The following is a 9,546-nucleotide window of genomic DNA, read 5'->3' on the forward strand; positions in this document are numbered from 1 at the left end:
GTCACCCTGTGGTGAGCCGAAGTGAGGAGCTAGCTACACACGGCATGCCTGCTAGTTCATGGGCTCTGCTGGCTCACCAGGTTGCCCTTACCCCTTCTTTGAAGTGAAAGTTCTGAGAAGAAATCACCAATGACCTATCACTGAGACAGTGAGATGGCCCACTCGATGGAGCCCTATACCTGGAGTCGGGAGGATCTGAGCTCAAATCCAGGATCAGACATTTACTAATTGGGTGACCTAGTCACTTAGCCTGTTTGCCTCCATTTTCTCAACTGTAAAATATAATAGCAACTGCCTTACAGTTATCTTGAAGTTAAATGAGATATTTTATTTTTTCCTTTATTTTTAAAACCTTAAAAATATTTTTATTACCCCATTACATATTAAAACAATTTTAAAAAAGTTTTAAAAAGTTTTGAGTTTCAAATTCTATCCCTCCCTCCTTCCTCTCCCTCCTCTCTGATCAGATATGGGTTATACATGTGCAATTATGTAAAACATTTCAATATTAGTCATTTTGTATAAGACTCAAATAAAAGAAAAAGAATAAAAGAAAGTGAAAAATAGCCTGTTTCCATCTATATTCGAACAATATCAGTTCTTTCTCCAGAGGCGGGTAGTATGCTTCATCACTGAGCCTTTGGGATTGGCTTGGATCATTATATTGCTGAGAATAGCTACATTCACAGTTCTTCATTGTACAATATTGCTATTTCCACATACAACAGTCACCTGGTTCTGTTCATGTCATTCTGCATCAGTTCACATCAATCCAGGTTTTTTGGAAATTATTCTGCCTGTCATTTCTTATAGCACAATAATATTCCATCACAAATATATACCACGCTTGCTTAGCCAGTCCCCAACTGATGGGCATCTCTTCAACTTCCAATTCTTAGTCCCCACAAAAAGAGCTGCTATAAATTTTTTACAAGTAGGTTTTTTCCCTTTTTTTTGGATGTCTTTGGGATAGAAATCTAGCAGTGGTATTGCTGGGTCAAACGGTATGCACAATTTTATAGTTCTGTGGTCATAGTTCCAAATAGCTCCCCAGAATGGTTGGATCATTTAGTGTTCCAATTTTCCCTCATCCCTTTCAACATTCAACATTTTCCTTTTTTTTATCATATTAGCCAATCTGATAGGTGTGAGGTGGTCCCTCAAAGTTATTTTAATTTGCATTCCTCTAATCAATAGTGATTTAAAGCATTTTTTTCATATGATTATATATAGCTTTGATTTCTTTATCTAAAAGCTGCCTGTTCATATCCTTTGACCACTTATCAACTGGAGAATGATTTGTATTTTTTATAAAATTAACTCAGTTCTCTCTATATTTGGGAAATGAAGCCTTTATCAAAGATAGCTTTTGCAAAATTTTTTTAACCAGTTTTCTGCTTTCCTTCTAATTGTGATTGCATTGGTTTTGCTTGTGCAAAACTTTTTAAATTTTACATAATCAAAATGATCTGTTTTGCATTTTGTAATGCTCTCTCTGTCTTCTTTGGTCCTAAATTCTTCCCTTGCCTACAAATCTGACAGATAAATGATTTCATGCTCTCTTAATTTTCTAATTTTGTCATTTCCCCTTTACGTGCAAATCAATTCCCCATTTTGACCTAATCTTGATATACACTGTGAGGTGTTGGTCTATACCTAGTTTCAGCCATACTGCTTTCCAATTTTTTTCAGCAGTGTTGGTGAAATAAGGAGCTTCTGTTCTAAAAGTTTGGCTCTTTGGGTTTATCATATGCCAGCTTACTATGGTCACTGACTGTAATGTAATTTGTACCTAACTTATCCCACTGATCCACCATTCTGTTTCTTAGCCAGCATCAGATTGTTTCGATAATTACCACTTTACAATACAGTTTGAGATCTGGTGTGGATAGACCACCTTCATTCACGTTATTTTTCCATTGATTCCCTTGAACTTTTGTTCTTCCAGATGAATTTTGTTATTATTTTTTGTTCTATAAAATAATTTTTGATAGTTTGCTTAGTATGACATTGAATAAGTAGAATAATTTAAGAAGGATTGTCATTTTTATTATGTTGACTTGGCCTACCCATGAGCAATTAATATTTTTCAAATTGTTTAGATCTGACTTTATTTGTGTGAAAAGTGTTTTATAGTTGTGTTCATATAGTTCCTGAGTTTGTCTTGATAGGTGTAAAGGTAATTTAAATGCAAACTCTTTTATATTCATTAATAGGGCCATGTGACCTGCTGAGTCACATGGAGCCTGTGGTGGGAAGAGTTTGCTGAATGGGTGGAATAGCAAGGATGGAGCTAGAGTGGAACTAAGAGGAAATTAGTCTTGAGAGCAATCAGAGCTAGGAAGGATGCAGTCTGCTGGCTCGTGGGAGTGAAAGAGCTCGTTAGTGATTTTGTTTAAGAGAGCCTGCTTGTGATTTGTTAATGGAGCTGGTTTGTGGAAAGTTTTGTAGGGGGAAGGCTTGGGGATGTATTGTTCTCTGCATTGTTATTGTGTATAGACTTTTGTAACTGTGATGGATTTGACTTTCTGGTATCTGAATAAATGTTTTGGTTCTGCCTTCCATGTGGAGAGTCTGTGGTATCTCGTGATTCAGAATTGCACTGGGTTATTGATGGTCGCAGTAGGCACTGTGAATATTGCATTGGCGCTACAGGAGGTAGACTCCCAAGTATTTTCAATTGTCTAGTTATTTTAAAGGAAATTTCTTTTTATTTCTTGCTACTGGGCTTTGTTAGCAATATATAGAAATGCTGATGATTTATGTGAGTTTATTTTATATCCTACAACTTTGTTAAAGTTGTTAATAATTTCAAATAGTTTTTTAGTTGATTCTCTAGGATTTTCTAAGTATGACATCATGTTATCTACAAAGAGTTATAGTTTTGTTTCCTCATTGCCTAGTCTAATTCCTTTAATTTCTTTTTCTTCTCTTATTGTTAAAGCTAACATTTGTACTACAATATTAAATAACAGAGGTGAATAATGGGCATCCTTGCTTTATCCCTGATTGTATTGGGAAGGCCTGTAGCTTATCCCTGTTACAAATAATGCTTGTTGATAGTTTTAGATAAATATTACTTATCATTTTAAGGTAAACTCCATTTATTCCTATGCTGTTTAGTGTTTTTAATAGGAATGGGTGTTGTATTTTGTCAAAGGCTTTTTTCTGCATCTCTTGAGAGAATCATATGATTTCTGTTGGCTTTGTTATTGATATGATCAATTATGCTGATAATTTTTCTAATATTGAATCAGCTCTGTGTTCCTGGTGTAAATCCCACCTGGCTATAGTGTATGATCCCTTTGATATATTGCTGTAATCTCTTTGCAAGCATTTTCTTTAAAAATCTTCATCATTAGGGAAATTGGTCTATAATTTTTATTCTCTGTTTTGGCTCTTCCTGGTTTAGGTATCAGCACCATATTTGTGTTACAAAAGGAATTTGGTAGGACTCCCTCTTTGCTCATTTTTTCAAATAGTTTATACAGTATTGGGATTAATTTTTATTTAAATGTTTGGTAGGATTCACTTGTGAATCTATCTGGTCCTGGGAATTTTTTCTTAGGAAGTTCATTGATGGCTTGTTCAATTTAATTTTCTAAGATTGGGTTATTTATTTTATTTCTTCTTCTGTTAATCTGGGTAATTCATATTTTTTGTAGCTATTATCCATTTCATTTAGATTGTGAAATTTATTGGCATATAATTGGGCAAAATAGCTCCTAGCAATTGTCTTGATTTCATCTTCATTTATGAGGAATTCACCTCTTTCATTTTTTGATACCAGTAATTTGATTTTATTCATTCCTTTTTTAAATCAAATTAACCAATGGTTTATCTATTTTATTGGTGTTCCTCCCCCATGAAATTAGCATTTAGTTTTATTTATTAGTTCAGTGGTTTTCTTACTTTCAATTTTTTTAATCTCTCATTTCATTTTCAGGATTTCCAGTTTAGTATTTAATTGAGGATTTTTAGCGTATTCTTTTTCTAGTTTTTTAAAGTTCCATGCCCAATTCATTGATCCACTTTTTCTCTATTTTATTTTAAAGAGATAAAATTTACCCTAGGTGCCACTTTGGTTACATCCTATAAATTTTAGTGCATTGTCTCATTGTTGTCATTTTCTTTAATGAATTAGATTATTTAATTTAATTTCCAATTAATTTTTATTCTCTTTCCATTGCCCATTATTGAATGTAATTTTTATTGAATTATGATCTGAAAAGGATGAATTTACTAATTTTGTTTTTCTGCATTTGATTGTGAAGTTTTTATTTCCTAATACATGGTCAATTTTTGTGTAGGTGTCATGTACTGCTGAGAAAAAGCATATTCCTTTCTATTCCTATTGGATTATTTCCAGAGATACATCATATCTAACTTTTCCAGAATTTCATTCACCTCCTTAACTTCTTTCTTTTTTACTTTTTGGTTAGATTTATCTAGTTCTGAGGGAGGAAAGTTGAGGACCCCCACTAGTAGAGTTTTATTATCTATTTTCTCCTGTAATTCATTTAACTTCTCCTTCAGAAATTTAGATGCCATATCATTTGGTGCATATATGTTTAGTGTTAATAGGACTTCATTGTCTATGGGACCTTTCAGCAAGATATAGTTTCCTTCCTTATCTCTACTTCATTAGATCTATTTTTGCTTTTGCTTTGTCTGAGATCATCATTGACACCCCTGCTTTTTGTGTTTTAGCTGAAGCATAATAGATTCTGCTCCAGCCCCTTACCTTTACTGAGTGTGTATCTTTCTGTTTCAAATGTGTTTCTTGTAAACAACATATTGTAGGATTCTATTTTTTTAAATCAGTTTTGCTATCTGCTTCTGTTTTATGGGTGAATTAATCCCATTTACATTTGCAGCTATGATAACTAAATGTGTATTTCCCTCCATGCTATTTTCTCTTGTTTATCCCCCCAATGTCTCATCCCCACCCTTTCCCTCCTCACAAGTATTTTACTCCTGATCACTACCTTACCCAATCTATCCTCCTTTTTTTCAGTCCTCCCTTCTGCTTCTAGTACCCCTGTCCTTTTTTACTTCCTTATAGGGTAAGATAGATTTCTGTATCCAACTGAGTGTATATGTTATTTGCTCTTTGAGCCAATTTTGATGACAGTTAAAGTTTAAGCTTTCTCCCCTACCCCCACATCTTCCCTTCCTTTATAATAGCTTTCTCATGTTTCTTTTACATGGGATAATTTATCCCATTTGATCTCTTCCCCCTTCTTCTTCTTGTACAATTTTCTTTCTTGCCCCTTTATTTTGCTCTTTTTGGGTATCGTTCTACCAAAGTCACCTTATATCACACCTCTGTCTACATATACTCCTTCTAACTGTTCTTATGGTAATAAAGTTCTTAAGAGTTATAAACACTATCTTGCCATATAGAAACACGGTTAAACCTTATTGCATTTCTTATGTTTTGTCCTTCTTATTTCTTTTTTATCTTTTAATATTTCCCTTGAGTCTTGTATTTGGAGGTCAATTTTTTTTTCTTTTTGGCGGCTTGCAGTACTTCCTCCTTGATTTGTGAGCTCTGGATTTGGCTCTGATGTTTCTGGGAGTTTTCATTTTGAGATCTCTTTCAGGTGGTGATCAGTATATATAAAATTCTTTCAATTTCTATTTTGCCCTCTGATTTTAATATATCAGGGCAGTTTTCTTTGATAATTAAAACAACTTTGAAAAATCATTTTGCACCAACCAGATTGAAGGGGAGTGTGACAAATGTTGAAGGGAATGTGGAAAAATTGAGACACATTCATTGTTGGTGGAATTGTGAACTGATCCAATAATTTTGGAGAACAATCTGGAATTACTGTACCAAATAGTTTGGATAATTATTGCCTTATAATATAGTTAAGATGTGGTCCTGATAAACTTCTTTCCTTTACATTTTCCCCATTACTTCATTTGATATTCTTGACTTTTTGTCCTTCCAAATGCATTTTGTTAATTTTTTTTCTACTTCAGTAAAACAGTTTGTTTGGTAATTTAATTGGGATACCACCGAATATATAAAGTAACTTAGGTAAAATTGTTATTTTGAGTATATTGGACCTACCTACCCACAAAGAATTAATATTTCTCCAGTTATTTAAATCTGATTTTATTTGTCTAAAATGTTTTTTATAATTTTGTTTATATATTCCCTGGGTTTGTTTTGGCAGGTTTATTCCCAGTTATTTTATATTGTCCAGAGTTATTTTAAATGGAGTATATGTTAGTGTCTCTTCTTGCAGGGTTCTGTGACAATTAAAAAGGTTCAAGAGTCATAGTTTCTGGGTAATTTAATAATTTTATTAATAAGGCCAGCAGGTTATTAATAAAAGGATGACCATTTGACCATCTCTCTCTTAGATGAAAGACCCTTCTTGGAGGTGGGGCTCAACAGTTATAGGCACTTTGAAGAGCAGGTGTTCCTGAGGGGTGCCTAATTCTGATTGGTTAACTCCAAGGGAGGCGGGTTATTTTGGGGTACAGTGGCTTAGGTACCTCAAATTGCAAAGAAACATCAATTTCTATATCACTTGTCTTGATAATAGGAGAATCTACCTTTCACCAGAACTGTCTGAGTAAACACAGTGAACAGGAATATACTTATTAGCCCAAACTTAGAATTTCTTTTACTGTTTGATTAGATATTGACCTGGGAAAATCTCTAAAAGATATTTCCCATACTGGTGAGGAAGTGGAAGAGGGGAAAAACCTTAGTCCTAATACAACAATAAGTTATTAAATATGAGAGGAAAATCAAGTTCTCACAGTCTTGTTTGTGATATATAGGAATGCTGACGATTTATGTGGATTTACTTTATATCCTGCTGCCTTGCTAAAATTATTGTTTCAACTAATTTACTAGTTGAGTCTCTGGGATTTTCCAAGTCTATCATCATGTCTGCAAAAAGAGATAGTTTTATTACCTCATTCCCTATTCTAATTCCATTTCTTTTTCTTCTCTTATTGCTATTCCTAGAATTTCCAATACAATATTGAATAACATTGATCATAGCAGGCATCCTTGTTTTAACCCTGATCTTACTGGGAAGGCTTCTAGTTTATCCCCAGCTCTCACCTGTTGCTCTAAGATGCTGTAGCATGTCCTATAGCCACACCCAGTAAAATTGTTCCAACAGATTGGCTAAATCAGGTAGAGAGTAACCTGTTGGTGACTTGGGGGGCATCTACCTCAAGTCTGTGAAGATTTTCCTCAGCAGAATGGGTGGACGAGAACAGTTTGTTCTGGTGGCCATCAAAGTGGCTGAAGAAGGCACCACAGAGCCTCAGAGCATGGTCAGACAGTGAAGACACCAAGGTCATCCCACTGCATCCTGGGCCATTGCCAGTTGTCTTGTCTTTTGTCCTGCCACTGGACTGATGATTCTGCAGGACAGCGAGAGTGGGGCCAATAAGTTGGTGCAGCTTTGCCTCACTTCAGTCCAATTCACATGCAAGTCAAGACGTCACTTGGCACATCACTGGTCCTCTTCCAAAATGAAGGACGAACAGCAGCGGCCTCTGCTACAGCCTCTGTGCTGTGTGAGTTTGGGCCAATCCTTCCAAACCTTAACAGTCTAAGTGTCCTCCCTCCCTGGCTGTAGGTGGATTAGTGTGAGAACCTTGGACTAGCTACAAAACACAACGCTGACAGGAGTCAGTGGGAGTCATCCTGCATTTAGCACAGACAAAACGAAATCAGTCAGAGACATGAAGCAGGTGGGGGCAGGGGATATTTTCAGCTTCTTGATTTCTTTCCGATGGGGAAGTGAGGCCTCCAACTAAAGAGTCACCCCCAGAGCTGGGCATTTCTGTGGAACCGTTGGCGGTCTAGGACAGGTTCAGGGAGGGACAGCCAGAGAAGAGCCCTGGGGAGTCGATCATGGAGGAGAGAAATCCTTGTGGCCACGAATGCCACCATCGGTCCTGGTGGCAATCAATACATCAGAAATGTTCATGTGAGACTAGAGGTCTTTCTGCACCTGAGGGGAGACTCCTGCAGAAAGAGCTCCATGTGTCCTCTGAAAACCCCAGGACAGCCTTTTGTACAGGGCCTCTGGCCGTGCCTTCTCAGGCCTGGGGAGGCTACATCTCACCTCAGGGCTCTGGAAAACCCTCAGGGGTTGGGGGGGCAGAAATCTCTTTTTCTATAAACCTCCCCAAAGCTACGCCCCTCCCCCATTAGTACCTTTCTAATATTGATTGGGCAGCATGTGGCATGGTGAATACAGTGTCAGGCCTGGAGTTGGGAAGACCTGAGTTCAAATCCAGCCTTAGACGCTTACTAGCTGTGTGACCCCAGGCAAGTCACTTAACTTTTAGTTTCTTCATCTGTAAAATGAGCTGAAGAAGGAAATAGTAAACCACTTAGTGTCTTTGCCAAGCAAACCACAGATGGGGTCCCAGAGGACTGAACAGATGGCGTCCCAGAGGACTGAACTGACTGATTAGCTTTAATGAAAGGATGTTGACTTCAAAGGTAGAGTGAGACCACATGCTCAGCCCCAGCCCGTCTGGGTTACACTCTCCATGGTGCTGATCTCACCCAGTTCATGTCTGAATGCTGTTACCACTTGTCTGGGGGACCAAAGGGTGCTCCTTGCTGTGAAACTTAGCCTGGACCCGGGGCCTCTGGAAACATGCAGGGTGGCAAAGTGCGGCTCCGCACTGGACCCTGGGCAGCTGGAAGTCAAGGAAGCTGAGGCTGCATCTGCAGCCATGAAGGAGGCTGAGTCCAGCCCCTCTCCTTCCTCAGGACCCCTTGGTGATGGGGCCAAAGGCGTGACTCAGTGAGTGACCAGGAATTCACCCTGAGGGGAGCCTGTGCTCTGCCCAGTGTGGGCCAGGAAGCCTCTGTCCCAGGAGGGCATTCCCCGGGGGCGAGGCTTTGTGCCAAGGGGCATGCTCACTCTTCAGCACAGAATTCACTCCGGAAGAAATCTCGGGTGGTGGGTGGTGGGGATTTAATATTTCTGGAATCTCCCTCCCACCTTCTCTCCGAGGGAGAATGATTCCTGCCCCAGAGAGCATTCAGCCCTCCTCTCCCCCAGCCCCCGGAGCCCCGGGGTACCATGGGGGGGGAGGGGGACCCGAATGCCAACTCCACCCAGACCCCATGTCCCCGAGCTGGCCGGACAGCGGAGAAGCCACCCCGCTGAGAACACGCCAGGGGTCCACTGGCGTGGGCTGGAGGTGAGGACCAGAAGGTGCCTCCAGGACTCGGCTGGAAGGGGCCCTGGAAGGGAGAGGGGCGGAGGCGGGCGGTGTGGACTAGCCCGGGCACCTGCCCGAAGCAGGTCACCCGGCTTCCTCCCTGGCGGCGAGCTCGTTCAGACTAGGTTGAGAGAGGCTGCTCTGCTATGTGCCCCTCTCTGTTCACCCAACCCTATCATTTCTAGGCTCCTCCGTGTCCATCCTGTCCGCTGGACCTGACGGGGGAGGGGACCTCGGCCTTGGTGCCCTCCCCCACCAGGGGGGCGGGATGGCAGGAACATTCTCCCAGCTGTCCTGCAAGGTCCCTCTGCAGAGCCT

Source organism: Notamacropus eugenii, chromosome 4 (assembly GCF_028372415.1).
Source record: "Notamacropus eugenii isolate mMacEug1 chromosome 4, mMacEug1.pri_v2, whole genome shotgun sequence".
Classification (NCBI taxonomy): domain Eukaryota; kingdom Metazoa; phylum Chordata; class Mammalia; order Diprotodontia; family Macropodidae; genus Notamacropus; species Notamacropus eugenii.